The 17,789-nt window shown below is 37.4% G+C and overlaps 1 long non-coding RNA gene across 2 annotated transcripts in view; it reads right to left on the bottom strand.

The window, feature by feature from the left end:
- The window catches only part of LOC140613002 (uncharacterized), a 28,864-nt gene that overhangs the window by 4,495 nt on the left and 6,580 nt on the right, over positions 1 to 17,789 (bottom strand). Inside the window, exons 1-2 of one of the 2 annotated variants that reach the window (XR_012014121.1) lie at positions 1,900 to 2,568; positions 744 to 840 (exon numbers count right to left, since the gene is read on the bottom strand). This is a non-coding gene — a long non-coding RNA (uncharacterized lncRNA). Of the gene's footprint in view, positions 1 to 743; positions 841 to 1,899; positions 2,569 to 17,789 lie in introns of those variants that run through there. The other variant, XR_012014120.1, reaches the window with a different exon arrangement.

Genomic DNA, 17,789 nt, shown 5'->3' with positions numbered 1-17,789 from the left:
GATTCTATTTACTTTCAATTACCACCTTTGAGGTTGAAGGTCATTGCCAAAGTTGGACAGTTTCCCTGAGTCTACATCCATGACCGGGTCACTGACATCTGGACTGTGAGATTTGGTGCTTAATGGCTTGGAGTTAGATATTCTTTTTTTTAAATTTTTTTAATTTTTTAATTTTTTTTTTAGATATTCTTATATAACCATTTTCTTCACATTGTTCACTTATAATATTTATCATGAAAGATTTACAAGTTATGATAAATCATTCTTCAATTGGAGGAAACATGTACGTTTGTTTATCACAATAAGTTATACATAAAAATTTTGTTTTATCATGCAAGGCAAAATTTAAATATGCTATTCATTATATATAATCAAAGAAAGATTATACAGTTTGTGTGTTTAAATAAAGTCTAGATTGTGAATTTGTAATGAGTTGTAGAATTAATTTCATAGGCAAAACACAGTTTTGTCTTTTTCTAGATATACTCTGCATAGTAACCATTTCAAGTTTCCTGACTATTGTCACTGACTATGGATGTTCCTCCTTTCCCCATATAGTACATGGAATAAATATGTATATGCAAAAATACAGATTTCGCCTTAGCCATCACTTTTTGGCAGATATTGGGGCCACTGGCAGTAATATAGGTTAATCTAACCCCTGTTTTTCCTACTTCATGCTACACACAGGCAAGGCCCTTTCATATATCTATCTTATCCAATCCCCACAAGGGACTTGGTACCTTAAAAAAAAAGTGAATTTATTCATTATTGATTCTAACATCACATTCTTGCTTCCATCAGGCAGTTACTGGTAGGGCCATTTCAATGCCTTGCCAACTAGAAAGATAAAAACAAACATACAGATGTATGTAAGCATTTTATGGTGCTTATACAGCCAAATATATATATATGAATATACTTATATGAACCCAGAGGCCCACACACACTGAATTCAATTAATTTTACTCATTATATTTACTTGATGAGATTGATTGAGTCATGAAAGGATATTAAGATTTTTGTCAGATAAAGAATGGAGGGTTATAGCTGTCCTTAACAATAAAAGCATAGGTAATTACCTGTAGCCGTGATCTTAGGCACTAATTCCTCTTCTTCCCTCCTCCCCACCTCACACTGAACACATGCCTCTATGGCATCAAGATGTTATTTATTTATTATTTATTTAAGAGAGAAGGAGAGAGAGAATGAGCACATGCGAGCAGGGAGAGGAGCTGAGGGGAGGGAGAGAGAGGGGGAAAGAATTCCAAGCTGACTCTGTGCTGAGTGTGGAGCCCATTGCAGGGCTCGACCTCACCACCCTGAGATCATGAGCTGAGCCAAAATCCTAGCTGACTGAGCCACCCCGGCACCCTGCTTCTACAGCATCATTTCAATATCATGTCCACTGATGAGGCACTGCAAGTATGTGTTCAGGATATCTTTTAGAAACATATCAAATGGACTGCTGGAAACAGCAGGAGTAAATTGAACAAAAAGAACATTTGTTCTTCTTAAGAGGAAAATCCTAAAGTTGCCAAAACACCAAAGGAAGCAGACACAGCTCTGGAAATCTCTTGTAAGCAGGGTGAGATAGCACAAATACAAATCCTTAGGGACAATGTCATTAGATGTGCAACAAATGCAACATTAAGGAATATGAAAAGCATATATAACAAAATTGCACTAATGGCCCCAGCCTGGATTCAAATCCATGCTTCTCCACTTACCATCCTCCTCAGAACTCACTTTCACTTTGTTGCTAAAATGGAGGTAACTGTGGTACTTAGCTCTAAGGATCATTGTGTGGACTAAACTGGAGGGTACACATAACACAAGAAGGACAGTTCCTAACCACATAGTAAAGACTCAAATATTTGACAATGAAAAAGTATCTACCAGAAAGGAAGCCAACGCGCTGGAATGACAGCTCCGCAAGTCTTGCCTCAGTCCTCCATCATCGTAGGGTCTAGTTCATTGGGTAGAATTGAATTCCATAGCCATACCAAGATTCAAGGAAAGCTGTGCTTTGTAATTAAGGTTTTGTTTAAAAAAAAAAGAGAAAGAAGAGAAGAATATATACTGGAATATATAGCTATTTGGGTGGCTCAGTGTCTGCTTTGGTCTCAAGTCATTATCCAGGGGTCCTGGGATCGAGCTCTGTGTTGGGCTCCCTGCTAAGTGGGGTGTCTGCTTTTTCCTATGTCTCTGCCTCCCCCCTGTCTCTCATGAATAAATAAATAAAATCTTATAAAAAACAAGTGTTGCTATGTAAGTCTAAATTTGAACAGAACCTATTTCTCATTCATAATGATATATTGAATAGTCACCTATATTTGAACTGTTGACAATGACCAACTGCCATATCATGAAACATACTCCTAAACTTTTCAATTTCTAGTTATCCTCTTCTATGTAAGTTACATATATAGTATGAGTCAAATTTTTTATCATATAGAAGCAGTGTGTACGTGTGTCTATGTGTAGCAGAGTTATGCATATAAATGGAACAAATGTTTATAACAGCCTATTAGGGTATGTAAGGGTTACTACTTTGTACATTCTATATTTCCCATATTCTCTTTATTGTGGTGTCAGAGTTCATTTATTAGAATGAGTGGTTTCTATAACCTACAATGAAACCTGAGGGGATCCCTGGGTGGCTCAGCGGTTCAGCACCGCCTTCGGCCCAGGGTGTGATCCTGGAGTCCCGGCATCAAGTCCCACATCAGCCTCCCTGCATGGAGCCTGCTTCTCCCTCTGCCTGTGTCTCTGCCTCTCTCTCTGTCTCTCATGAATAAATAAATAAAATCTTAAAAAAAAAAAAAACACCTGAAATTTGTCCCTGTGAACTGGGAGGTTTATTTTAAACCACCCATATTTAAGAAAAATGCACTTTATTTCTAATGAATAATTCAAATGCAAATGATTATAGCTAGATCGTGAAACAGTTTGATTAATAAGAATGGAGATTTTTTCTTTTTTTTTTTAAGATTTTATTTATTTATTTATGAGAGACACACACAGAGAGGGAGGCAGAGACACAGGCAGCGGGAGAAGCAGGCTCCATGCAGGGAGCCTGATGCGGGACTCGATCCTGGGACTCCAGGATCATGCCTTAGGCCGAAGGCAAGCACTTAACTGCTGAGCCACCCAGGCATCCTTTGTTATTTGTTTTATATGTTGTTACATGTGTCAGTGGCTTTCCAAAGTGTATTTTTTGTATCCTATGTTTATTTACCTAGCACAAGGCCATGAAGTTGTTCTATGCTTTCTTCAAAAAATATTTATTTCCTTTTTTAACTTTCGCATTTGAAACATGGTATGAGGTAGAGATCAAGTGTCTATTTTTTTAAAATAGGTATCCAATTGTTTTAGTACCATTTATTGAAAAAACCATCTTTTCCCCTCTAAACTGTAATAGTGCTATAGTCATATAATAAGAGCCTACTCTTCCACCAATACTTAAATGTCTTTATTACTGTAACTTTAGTGTAGATATGATGCCTGGCTTTGTGTGTTTTCCAAAATTTGTTTTCTTTTTCGAATTTTCTATTGCCTAATTCAAGTCATTTGTATTTCCATATGATTTTTAGAGAGGTTTCTCTATTACTGCCCATGCCCCCCCCCAAAAAAAAGCAGCATACTGAAAATTAAACTGTAATTGAATTAAAGCTACAGATCAATTTGGGAGAATGATATTGAGTTTTCTAATCCATGGGCAAGAAAATCTTATTTATTTAGGTCTTTTAAAAATTCTTTCATCAGGGACACCTGGGTGGCTCAGCAGATGAGCGTCTCAGCTCACAGCATGATCCTGGGTCTGGGGATCAAGTCCTAGCTGGGTTCCCTGTGAGGAGCCTGCTTCTCCCTCTGCCTCTGTCTCTGCCTGTCTCTCATGAATAAATAAATAAATAAAGTCTTTAAAAAAAATTCTTTCAGCAAAAATCTAACACATTTCTCTCAGAAAAGATCTAACACATTTAACTTAAATATTTTAAATAGTACTTAATAATTTTTCTATTTGTTGCTAGTATACAGAAACATATTGATCATGCATTAAATGATCTTTCTAAATTCACTTATTAATACTAATATTTTTGTACATTCTTTTGAATTTTCTGGACATACTTATATCACTTGTGATAAATGTAATTTTAGTTCTTTCTCACAAATATATTTATAAGCTTAATTATCGTCTCGTGAACTGCATTGGTTAGGACCCTCATTACAAAACTGAAAAGTGATGAGAGTGGATATCCTTATCTTAAAGAGAAAGCTCTGCATATTTTACCTTTTAGGATGACAGCTGCAGATTTTTGGTAGATGATCCTTTATGACATTAAGGGAGATTACTCCAATTCCTAGTTTTTTGAAAATGTTCATCATAGTGGGTTGTTGAATTTTATCAAATGTTTTACTGCTTCTGGAGATGGTTATATGGTTCTTTTCCCTTATTAATGTGATAAATTACTTTGATTGCCTGGAGAACAACATTTATTTTCAAATTCCTGAAATAATCCCAACTTGGACATGGTGTCTTACATATGTGTATATGTATACATGCATATCTGTATGTGTGTATACATAACAGATATGATTATGACTATTTTCATTGTTTTTATATTTTGTACATGAGACACATAACTTTCCATTCTTGCAATGCTCATATGAAATATTGGTATGATGACCCTGCTGGTTTTAAAATATGAACTGGGAAGTATTTTTTCCTTTTCTATTCTCTAGAGAATAGAGTAAGTTGTATAAATTTTATATTATTTATTCTGTTAATATTTGAAGAAATATGACAGTAAAGATAATCTTTGAGACCGGAATTTTCATTTTTGGGAAGGTTTTAAATGATGATGTTAATTTCTTTTCAATTATTTTCTTTTTTTAAAAAAAGATTTAGTTAATTTATTTAAGAGAGTGAACCGAAGTGGGGGCGAGGGTCAGAGGGACAGGGAGAAGCAGACTCCCCACAGAGCAGGGAGCCCGACGTGGGTCTCGATTCCCAGATTCTGGGATCACTACCTGAACGGGGAGGCAGATGCTTGACCGACTGAACCACCCAGGCGCTCCTCAATTATTTTCTAGGTTGTGATTTTTATATTTAACCCTCAAGTCTATCTAAGGTGAAGAACAATAGTATAGAGTGAATGTTGACAAATGAAACTCAGATACAAAAGAATTCAGAAAATGTTGGAAGGGTATCACTGCATACAGAAGTTCAAGTTACTGGTGTTAGAAAATATGGAAGAGTGGTATAGGGGATATTATGTCTCATAATAAACATGAATTATATTTATAATTTTAAAAATATTTTTCTTAAACAAAATTTTATGAAATGTCAATGGATTTCAGAAGTTTGAGGAAATTGCTGCTTTATTTTGTCATATTATTATTTCTTTAAAGATTTTGTTTATTCATGAGAAACACAAAGAGAGAGAGGCAGAGACACAGGCAGAGGGAGAAGCAGGCCCCATGCAGGGAGCCCGACGCAGGACTCGATCCCAGGACCCCGGAATCATGCCCTGAGCCAAGGCAGATGCTCAACTGCTGAGCCCCCCAGGTGTCCCTGTCATATTATTTTTATACCAAAATATAATTACCTAAATTCACCTATGCTCAAAACTGTCAGTTATCTATATCTTTTCCTCCATCCCCTACTCCACACACACAAACAACCTACACATTTCAGAAGGCTGAATGAATTTTTTGCATTTGGTTTTAATTATGACCCCTGATTGGCTCATCCATGTCTGAAAATCAAGGATTTCCCTTTTGAAATAATTTTAACAATTTATTCGATACAAAGAATATCTACCATAAGTGTGCTTGAGTTTTCTTTGAAAGCACTCATGCCTTTCTAATTTGAGCTGGACTAAGACACAAAATACAGCATATTCATTCTTTGTCTGAGTCTGGATTCTTTACCAGGGTCATCCATGAAATAGTTCCTTATGCCACTGCACAAAATGATACATTTATATTAAATTACCTTGTTTCCTTGTAGTTGGTGTTATTATATTAACTATCACTTTCCTAAAGCAAAGTGAGAAAGTAAAGAATAAAAAATAGAGTATTTATATTGGTATCACTTTCCTAATTGTTTTGTTAGCCCTTAAGAAAGTTATTCTTTCACTTCGCATATTGCTTAGCATGGAAAATAGATTTTTAAATGCTTACTCTTGAGATATTCATTTATTCAACAACTTCTTTAAGCACCTACTAAATATTATCACTGAGTTTAGTGTTGATGTGGAGAGGAGAGAGGATTGGTAAATGTCTAAGTAATCACTTTCTTGCACTAAAATAACCTTGAATTTACAGAACGCAATTTAACATATAGTTCATCAGGTTCAAGTAGAGTCCTAATTAAGTATTTCACAAGTCAACCCATAAGAACATAGGAGAATAATGTGTTAAATATTATTTTTGTCTGGTAGAATTTTTGCAACATGGTTGGAACTTAAGTATTTCATTAAGCATCTGATTAATCATTAGGCAGATTTGTTTTTAATTTAATGTTCATCAGCAGTATATTTTGCAAATAAGTTTTAAAAGATAGATTCATTATCAGTGAAGCAGATAAGCATATTGCATTTTGCTTAAAACTCTTAACCTAATTTTAACTCTAACTTAATTTTTATAAAATGTTAATAAACTATTATCAAGTTTTAAAACATCATTTAAAAGTTTAATATGCTTTTGTACTTCAAAACCAGTATTTTCTCCTGTAAATTGGAAGTGACTTTTATACTTTTATACTAGGGATATATCTTATTTCCTTTAAAACTCTGGCACCAAGCAAAGGTTAACTAAATAAATGTTAATTACATGAGTCAAGAAATGTCATATAATTTCTTTTCTTTGTAGAAAAGAATGACAAAAATATCATTTTTGTGATGTCATCAGTTGAAAACCTAATGGTGAAAAGGAAAAACCGAAATGGGGAAATTTTAAATAAAACAAATATCTTGGATACATTGGTACTGAATTTCAGTGTAACTTTTTCTACTGTGAATATTGGAATTTCTCAATTACTTCATCTTCTACTTTCTGGTTGTTCCTTTGACAGAAAGTTCCCAGGTTTCCTCCAACGGGGCCTGGTTTAGGAAACATCTCATCAGACTTAGCTCCAAGAAGCCAATTCTCTGCTGTTTGTCCACTCATCAAAAAAGAAAAAAAAAATTACATGAAGCCAGATTTTCCCACTTCTCACACCTCTTTTCTTAAATCTAAACCAAGTGAACATTTTCAAATAAGAAAATGGAAATTGGCATACTGTTGTTCCAGTCAAGGTGATTTTAATTTCGAGGATACATGAGTCACTTAAGCAAGGATCAGATAAGGGATTGTTGTGGAAAAAACAAAACAAAACTCAGACTCAGACTTTGAGAAATGAACGTAAGGAGAATCTAATTTTACAAAAACTGGAAAGCTGGCAGGTTTCATCTCTGGACTAACTGGACTTCATCTCTGTTTCTCAGAGCTTCCAAGGCTCTTGTTTTTGCCTCTCTGCTCATTTGCTGTACTTTCCCATTTTGGTCAGTAGAAGGACTTCCTCTGCTTATTTATCACCCTTAAATGACTCAGTGCCTGCAGCCTTAACCCCAAAACACGTCATTTGGCAGCCATCCAGTACTAGTTGACTACATTCTATGTTCTCGAAAGTTCTGAACGAAATAATCTGATTGGCTCTGTTCCCCATATGAATCCTTTCCCTACCTGTGGGTTGTGTGCCTCTCTTAATGCAAACAGCAAGGTTTAGGGCCCTGGATTCCCATCACACCAGCGCTGCCGAGTCGGGGCGGGGTAGATGCTCTGTAATGGGCCCTGGGAGAGGCAGGCGTATGCACCAACTGCTACAGGACCACGGCAGTTTAAAGAGAGCAGTTGCCCCGTTCACTGCGTAATGGAATATGACTATTTCCTTTCTTTTTCTGTTTTTCTTTTATTGCTCTCTGCTTAGAAGCTTTTCAAATTAAGCTAATTTAGCACAATGTTTAAACGGCTTTAAAGTTACTACCTTTGTTTCTATTGTCTGCCTAGACCACTTCGTTTTCCTTACTCATCTTTTTTCTCCATTTTCAAATACCAATAGCCTACATAATGGTAACTTAAAAGTAATTAAGAAATAATTATAAAACATATTTTTAAATGTATTCTTTCTAAAGACTTAGCTTATATCTTCTCCATGCTCTCATCCCCCATGCTAATGATGATACAGATGGAGGCCCAAAGCCTACTGGCCAATAGCACAGGCCCAGGGATTAGCCCATTTAGTTTCTCATTCTGGCTTCACCTCATCTAAGCATTAAGATCTTGGACCATGTGCTTAATTCATAGAAACTGCTTAACACATAGTTTACTACATATATTAGGCATGAAATATGGGCTTGATAAATATCAACTATGACTATTATTACTGCTATAGTGCAATTGCTAATTACCATGATAGCTATTATTACAACTACTATTAACTACTTATCAATTATCTTGAAATTTTATTCTTTAGAGTTTGAAAAATAATTAAACATATTCAATCACACTTTTGTGGCTTTTCCTCAAAGAAGAAATGTATAATATAATATGACCCTCTTCAATAACCTTCTGTCAATTTTACCTTTACTGAATAATGGTCTGTTGAAAAAGTTATTTTTGCTGAATAGAGATTCACCCCCAAATTTTGCTCTGTTTACCCTATGAAACTTGTCATTTTCAGGGCTACATCATTGCGTTTACCATCAACATCTTTCCTCTTAATGCTCCATTCTCACTCTGACAGTTTAGAATATATGTAGTTTTTTATTTTATATAGATATCTAGGTTTTTAAGGGAGGGGATTAAATTATCTAGCTTTTATCTTTTTATGACTTTTATTTAAATTATATTGTTTTCAATTATCTTAATAAGAGGACTAAGAAATAATTGAATATATAACATTCCATTTGAATGAAAATTGCATGATTTTATCAGTTAAATGGCTTACTGTAGTCAAGGAAATGAAGGTTTTTGATGAGCTGACTTTCAAAATGAATTTTGCTATCAGGTCCACCTGTCTTATAGGTTCTACATTACTGAATATACCTAACATATGCTTAGGAGAAAGAAAGTACAAATGAAGGGAGGATATTGGACAATGTTTAAAAAGAAAGCACACATTATTTTCTTTATAAAACGTTCGTTGTGTATTTTATAATAGCAGTATACATGAGTAAAATATGCGTCAAACATGCACATAAATTAAAAATGCAGACAATTTTTTTCATTGGGATAATTCACATTGTGGCAACTCTTGATTTCCCTCAAATCTTGATTTTATGTAAATGTTTATATCACAAGTGCAAATCAAGAGGAAGGTCTTTTTTAGATTAGTGTTAAATTTGAAGATACATGACAGTTAAATTGCTGGAAAAAAGCATTTTTTGGTGCCTCCGATCTTATTTCCAAGAATGGCATTCTCCATGCCTGTTCACTAAACTCTTTCCAGGAAGGGCTCTTTAAGCATGGCAGCTGGTTTAGAACCATCATGACATTTAAATTCTTTAGCCAGTCATCCTTGGGAGGAGGATTATGAAACAGATGTACAGGAAACCTTATATTTACAAGTGACGACAGTAATTCAAGTGAAGATAGTAGAGATTTGACTTTTCTTTCGCTTTTATAAAAGCCTAATGTCATTTAGGTAAAACAATTATGTTTTACTGGAGTAATAGATAAAATAAAATTACATCAATTATAAATATTTGAAACTGAATGGGTATTTTCTTAACCCCAGCTAAAGTATCTTGTCATATGGGTTTTTCTTTTTTTTTGGTGTCTTTTTTTGGTTCTCCAGTCAATGATATTTATATTCTAACAAACAGTAGCAAGTTTACAGAATGTTTTTCTGTAGTCAATGCATTAAGTGTTTTTGACCAAAAAAAACCCTCAAAACCGAACTGTGGTGTTGTCGTTGTTTTTTCTAATTTCACAGTAGAAATGTTTCTTGTAGGAAGTGAGTGCTTTTAGAACTAATTAATTATCTCAATGTCTCTGGGTTTACTATACATTTTATAGTCCTGGAAGGAGTGTGATCTTTATAATTTAAAGGGAAGTAATTGTTACTATAAAAGTAGAACTAAATAAAATGTAATACATCTGCATTTACATGGCATTCACCCTGTTTACAAAGAGAAGAACATTATTTTGCATTTGTCGCACTGCCACATCTGATAGATAGCACATTTCAGCCACTAAGCTTTCAGTAGGTAAGTGCTGGTGCCTATGCTATTGGATAGGAGTTGGTACTTAATTTGTGACTCAGAGGACCAGAAATATATCTCAAAAAAGGGGGTAGAAAGAGTTTTTTTCTAGAGAGGAGGAATCAAGTTATTAATTAATTGATTTATTCATTCAATGTGTCTTTGCAAAACACCATGCTAAATCCTATTGAGTACTGAGGGAATGAAAAAGGCAAGAAAAATAATGTACCTTCCATTAAGTCTGAATTCTAGCAGAGAAAACACTCATTTGCATGATTAGTATAAAGGATTATATATATAATATATTATATTATATTATTATATATATTATATATAAGGATTAGTATATGTCTCTCCTCTACAGAGGAGACAGAGGAGTTGTGAGGAACATTTTGAGTAATGAGCTGAGCCGAAAACTGGCAGCCTCAAAGTCCCATGTTGTTACGGTATGAGGCTCTCGGAAACCTCATCTCAAGAGCAAGGCTAGAAAGAATGCCAGATGGTGGGGTGACTTTTAAATTCCATCCTTGGGTCAAAGTTGATACAGATGTAACGGATCTGGAAGAAGGAGTTTAAGCCAGATGGAAAAGGATTTTTAAACACGCAGACACAAACACACTTTCATTCTACGATTACAGGAAGGCCAGAACGCTGTTTTATCTTTAGTAAGCCACTATTATTGTGTCTGTTTCCCAAATAGAATATTTAAAAGTAAAAGATATTAATAGTGAGATAGCTACCAGTTGTGGACTTAAGTTAACAAAAATTATGAAGCTCCATTTGTTTTTAAAATGTATTAGCTTGATTATTAATCAAAAGATAGTAAGTCTTGATGTGTCAGTATCAATGACCTTGACTCAAAATCCTTATTACAGTATAAAAATATTCATAAGATTTTCCTTCAAATCCTCATCCCTTTTGGAGATACTTAGTCTTTGAAGTGATCTCAAAGTCCTACATAGGCTTCCCTTTCTTAGGTCTTACTTCATGTCTTATTTTTCTCCCATTTCTTATACAGTCTTTCAAATCAAAACCATCTCTGATATCCATTCCCCTGACTCACATGGTCTGGATATATGAATAACCCTCTAGAAATAAAACAATGAGATACTGAATCATTGAAAATATACATGCTTTTATTGAAGATCTATTGATGTAAACTCCACTTTGAACATTTATCCATTTTGGTTTCTAATTTCATTTTGTCTCCCTATTTTTATCATTGTTGTTCTTATTCTTTGTATTTGTCCCTAAATATTTCTTTGTTTTTTTTATTAGTCCAGTAATGAATTAATGAATTAAAAGTATGTATAATTTCTATCAGATGTACTTAAGGAAAAGAGACCTAAGATGCAAAAGGGTTTAATGAGCAAATAAATAAATATATAAGTAAATTGAACTATGTTTTGTATATGTAAGGTAATAATAGTGTGGTCTAACTGCGTATTTAACAAAAAACATAAGTAGAATTTTATTTTTTTAAATAAATTAATTTTTTATTGGTGTTCAATTTACCAACATACAGAATAACACCCAGTGCTCATCCCGTCAAGTCTCCCCCTCAGTGCCCGTCACCCATTCACCCCCACCCCCTGCCCTCCTCCCCTTCCACCACCCCTAGTTTGTTTCCCAGAGTTAGGGGTCTTTTTGTTCTGTCTCCCTTTCCGATATTTCCCACACATTTCCTCTCCCTTCCTTATATTCCCTTTCACTATTATTCATATTACCCAAATGAATATGAGAACATACACTGTTTGTCCTTCTCCGATTGACTTACTTCACTCAGCATAATACCCTCCAGTTCCATCCACGTTGAAGCAAATGGTGGGTATTTGTCATTTCTAATGGCTGAGGAATATTCCATTGTATACATAAACCACATCTTCTTTATCCATTCATCTTTCGATGGACACCGAGGCTCCTTCCACAGTTTGGCTATTGTGGACATTGCTGCTAGAAACATCGGGGTGCAGGTGTCCCGGCGTTTCATTGCATCTGAATCTTTGGGTAAATCCCCAACAGTGCAATTGCTGGGTCGTAGGGCAGGTCTATTTTTAACTCTTTGAGGAACCTCCACACAGTTTTCCAGAGTGGCTGCACCAGTTCACATTCCCACCAACAGTGTAAGAGGGTTCCCTTTTCTCCGCATCCTCTCCAACATTTGTTGTTTCCTGCCTTGTTAATTTTCCCCATTCTCACTGGTGTGAGGTGGGATCTCATTGTGGTTTGGATTTGTATTTCCCTGATGGCCAGTGATGCAGAGCATTTTCTCATGTGCTTGTTGGTCATGCCTATGTCTTCCTCCGTGAGATTTCTGTTAATGTCTTTTGCCCATTTCATGATTGGATTGTTTGTTTCTTTGGTGTTGAGTTTAAGAAGTTCTTTATAGATCTTGGAAACTAGCCCTTTATCTGATACGTCATTTGCAAATATCTTCTCCCATTCTGTAGGTTGTCTTTTAGTTTTGTTGACTGTATCCTTTGCTGTGCAAAAGCTTCTTATCTTGATGAAGTCCCAATAGTTCATTTTTGCTTTTGTTTCTTTTGCCTTCCTGGATGTATCTTGCAAGAAGTTACTGTGGCCAAGTTCAAAAAGGGTGTTGCCTGTGTTCTCCTCTAGGATTTTGATGGAATCTTGTCTCACATTTAGATCTTTCATCCATTTTGAGTTTATCTTTGTGTATGGTGAAAGAGAGTGGTCTAGTTTCATTCTTCTGCATGTGGATGTCAAATTTTCCCAGCACCATTTATTGAAGAGACTGTCTTTCTTCCAATGGATAGTCTTTCCTCCTTTATCGAATATTAGTTGACCATAAAGTTCAGGGTCCACTTCTGGGTTCTCTATTCTGTTCCATTGATCTATGTGTCTGTTTTTGTGCCAGTACCACACTGTCTTGATGACCACAGCTTTGTAGTACAACCTGAAATCTGGCATTGTGATGCCCCCAGATATGGTTTTCTTTTTTAAAATTCCCCTGGCTATTCAGGGTCTTTTCTGATTCCACACAAATCTTAAAATAATTTGTTCTAACTCTCTGAAGAAAGTCCATGGTATTTTGATAGGGATTGCATTAAACTGGGTAACACTGACATTTTCACAATATTAATTCTGCCAATCCATGAACATGGAATATTTTTCCATCTCTTGGTTTCTTCCTCAATTGCTTTCAGAAGTGTTCTATAGTTTTTAGGGTATAGATCCTTTACTTCTTTGGTTAGGTTTATTCCTAGGTATCTTATGCTTTTGGGTGCAATTGTAAATGAGATTGACTCCTTAATTTCTCTTTCTTCAGTCTCATTGTTAGTGTATAGAAATGCCATTGATTTCTGGGCATTGATTTTGTATCCTGCCATGCTACCAAATTGCTGTATGAGTTCTAGCAATCTTGGGGTGGAGGCTTTTGGGTTTTCTATGTAGAGTATCATGTCATCGGCGAAGAGGGAGAGTTTGACTTCTTCTTTGCCAATTTGAACGCTTTTAATGTCTTTTTGATGTCTGATTGCTGAGGCTAGGACTTCCAATACTATATTGAATAGCAGTGGTGAGAGTGGACATCCCTGTCTTGTTCCTGATCTTAGGGGAAAGGATCCCAGTGCTTCCCCATTGAGAATGATATTTGCTGTGGGCTTTTCGTAGATGGCTTTTAAGATGTCGAGGAAAGTTCCCTCTATCCCTACACTCTGAAGAGTTTTGATCAGGAATGGATGCTGTATTTTGTCAAATGCTTTCTCTGCATCTAATGAGAGGATCATATGGTTCTTGGTTTTTCTCTTGCTGATATGATGAATCACATTGATTGTTTTATGAGTGTTGAACCAGCCTTGTGTCCCGGGGATAAATCCTACTTGGTCATGGTGAATAATTTTCTTAATGTACTGTTGGATCCTATTGGCTAGTATCTTGTTGAGAATTTTTGCATCCATGTTCATCAGGGATATTGGTCTGTAATTCTCCTTTTTGGTCGGGTCTTTGTCTGGTTTTGGAATTAACGTGATGCTGGCCTCATAGAACAAATTTGGAAGTACTCCATCTCTTTCTATCTTTCCAAACAGCTTTAGGAGAATAGGTATGATTTCTTCTTTAAACGTTTGATAGAATTCCCCTGGGAAGCCATCTGGCCCTGAACTCTTGTGTCTTGGGAAGTTTTTGATGACTGCTTCAATTTCCTCCCTGGTTATTGGCCTGTTCAGGTTTTCTATTTTCTTCCTGTTCCAGTTTTGGTAGTTTGTGGCTTTCCAGGAATGCGTCCATTTCTTCTAGATTGCCTAATTTATTGGCGTATAGCTGTTCATAATATGTTTTTAGAATCGATTGTATTTCCTTGGTGTTGGTGGTGATCTCTCCTTTCTCATTCATGATTTTATTAATTTGAGTCTTCTCTCTCTTCTTTTTAATAAGGTTGGCTAATGGTTTATCTATCTTATTAATTCTTTCAAAGAACCAACTCCTGGTTCTGTTGATCTGTTCCACAGTTCTTCTGGTCTCGATTTCATTGAGTTCTGCTCGAATTTTAATTAACTCTCTTCTTCTGCTGGTTGTAGGGTCCATCTGCTGTTTTTTCTCTAGCTCCTTTATGTGTAAGGTTAGCTTTTGTATTTGAGTTCTTTCCAGTTTTTGAATGGATGCTTGAATTGCGATGTATTTCCCCCTTAGGACTGCTTTTGCTGCATCCCAAAGATTTTGAACGGTTGTATCTTCATTCTCATTAGTTTCCATGAATCTTTTTAATTCTTCCTTAATTTCCTGGTTGACCCTTTCATCTTTTAGCAGGATGGTCCTTCACCTCCACGTGTTTGAGGTCCTTCCAAACTTCTTGTTGTGATTTAGTTCTAATTTCAAGGCATTATGGTCTGAGAATATGCAGGGGACGATCCCAATCTTTTGGTATCGGTTCAGAACCGATTTGTGACCCAGTATGTGGTCTATTCTGGAGAAATTTCCATGTGCACTTGAGAAGAATGTGTATTCAGTTGAGTTTGGATGTAAAGTTCTGTAGATATCTGTGAAATCCATCAGGTCCAGTGTATCATTTAAAGCTCTCGTTTCTTTGGAGATGTTGTGCTTAGAAGACCTATCGAGGGTAGAAAGAGCTAGATTGAAGTCACCAAGTATAAGTGTATTATTATCTAAGTATTTATTCACTTTGGTTATTAATTGGTTTAAATATTTGGCAGCTCCCACATTCGGGGCATATATATTGAGGATTGTTAAGTCCTCTTGTTGGATAATCCTTTAAGTATGAGATAGTGTCCTTCTTCATCTCTCACTAGAGTCTTTGGGGTAAATTTTAGTTTATCTGATATAAGCATGGCTACCCCTGCTTTCTTTTGAGGACCATTTGAATGGTAAATGGTTCTCCAACCTTTTATTTTCAGGCTGTAGGTGTCCTTCTGTCTAAAATGAGTCTCTTGTAGACAGCAAATAGATGGGTCCTGCTTTTTTATCCAGTCTGAAACCCTGCGCCTTTTGATGGGGTCATTAAGCCCGTTCACGTTCAGAGTTACTATTGACAGATATGAGTTTAGTGTCATCATGATATCTATTAAGTCCTTGTTTATGTGGATTGTTCCACTGAACTTCTTCTTAAAGGGGAATTTTAAGAGTCCCCCTTAAAATTTATTGCAGAGCTGGTTTGGAGGTCACATATTCTTTCAGTTCCTGCCTGTCTTGGAAGCTCTTTATCTCTCCTTCCATTTTGAATGAGAGCCTTGCTGGATAAAGTATTCTTGGTTGCATGTTCTTCTCATTTAGGACCCTGAATATATCCAGCCAGCCCTTTCTGGCCTGCCAGGTCTCTGTGGAGAGGTCTGCTGTTACCCTAATATTCCTCCCCATAAAAGTCAGGGATTTCTTGTCTCTTGCTGCTTTAAGGATCTTCTCTTTATCTTTGGAATTTGCAAGCTTCACTATTAAATGTCAAGGTGTTGAACGGTTTTTATTGATTTTAGGGGGTATCTCTCTATTTTCTGGATCTGAATGCCTGTTTCCCTTCCCAGATTAGGAAAGTTTTCAGCTATGATTTGTTCAAATACATATTCTGGCCCTCTGTCCCTTTCGGCGTCCTCGGGAACCCCAATTAAACGTAGGTTTTTCATCCTCAGGCTGTCGTTTATTTCCCTTAATCTGTCTTCATGGTCTTTTAATTGTCTGTCTCTTTTTTCCTCAGTTTCCCTCTTTGCCATCATCTTGTCTTCTATGTCACTCACTCGTTCTTCCACCTCGTTAACCCTCGTCGTTAGGACTTCTAGTTTGGATTGCATCTCATTCAATTGATTTTTAATTTCTGCCTGATTGGATCTAAATTCTGCAGTCAAGTCTCTTGAATCCTTTATGCTTTTTTCTAGAGCCACCAGTAGCTGTATAATAGTGCTTCTGAATTGGCTTTCTGACATTGAATTGAATGAATCTGACATAATCCAGATTTTGTAACTCTGTGGGAGAGAAGACCGTTTCTGATTCTTTCTTTTGAGGTGAGGTTTTCCTTCTAGTCATTTTGCTCAGTGCAGAGTGGCCAAAAACAAGTTGTATTGGGAAAAGGAGAAAAAGAGAGAGAAAGAAGGAAAGAAAAGAGAAAAAGAAAAAAGAAAAAAGGAAGAAAAAAAGGAAAAAAGAGAAGGAAAAGAGAAAGAAAAAGAAAGGGGAAAAAAGGGTGGGGGAAGCAATCAGAAATCAAAAAGAAAAAAAAACAAAAAAAAAAAAAGAAAAAAACAAACAAACACGGGGGAGTATCTTCTGCTTCTGTATACTGTAAGTCCCTTGACTTCCCCTGGAACTTGTCCGTCTCGCTGGTCTTCTGGGGGAGGGGCCTGTTGTGCTGATTTTCAGGTGTTAGCACTTGGGGGAGCTGCTGTGCCCCTGCCTGGTGCAGGGCTCAGTGGGGGTTGTTTACCCCGTGAGGCCCCAGGAGGAACAGCCCCAGTGGCGGGGCCAGCTCTGGAGCCCTGGAGTCAGCCCCCGCAGGAACTCCGGAGCTCTCCGTCTGCAGGGCCTGGAGGCTCCGGGGCGGGGCCGCTGCTCTGCTCAGCTCGGGCAGGAGCATCCTTGCTGTCCTGGGCCCTCCCGGCCTCTGCCTGTCCCGGGGGGAGGCGGGATACTGGGCTGTGTCCTGGCGCCCTGTGCTCCGGGTCTGCGCTGGTGGATTCGTGCTCCCGCCCCCGAGCCCCTCCAAGCTGCTCCCACCCCGCAGCCCCCTCTGCGGAGCCGCCCCCGAGCCCCCCCAGCTGCTCCCGCCCCGCAGCCCCCTCCGCACGGAGCCTCTTCCTCCGCCCGAGCCCCTCCGAGCTGCTCCGGGTCCCGCCGTGCGCGCTGCAGCCCTTAGGGAGCTCGGCGCACTCTCCCGGGGCGCAGGTGTCTGTCAGTGTCCCCGGGAGCCCGAGGGCATCCCCGCCCTCCTGGGTCCTGCTCCAACTCCCTGCGGGCCCCTTTCCGCCCGGGAAGGTTGGTGCAGCTCCTGCTTCTCCGGGACGGGGCTCTCCTGTCCTGGGGACACTCGCCCCGGCCTCAGCCCGGCTCCTCGCGGGGCCCCTCCCCCTTGGAGGC

The sequence above is a fragment of the Canis lupus genome, chromosome 21 (assembly GCF_048164855.1).
Source record: "Canis lupus baileyi chromosome 21, mCanLup2.hap1, whole genome shotgun sequence".
NCBI classification, from domain to species: domain Eukaryota; kingdom Metazoa; phylum Chordata; class Mammalia; order Carnivora; family Canidae; genus Canis; species Canis lupus.
Note: the sequence above shows the minus strand (reverse complement) of the source record. Positions and strands in the feature narration are given on the sequence as shown.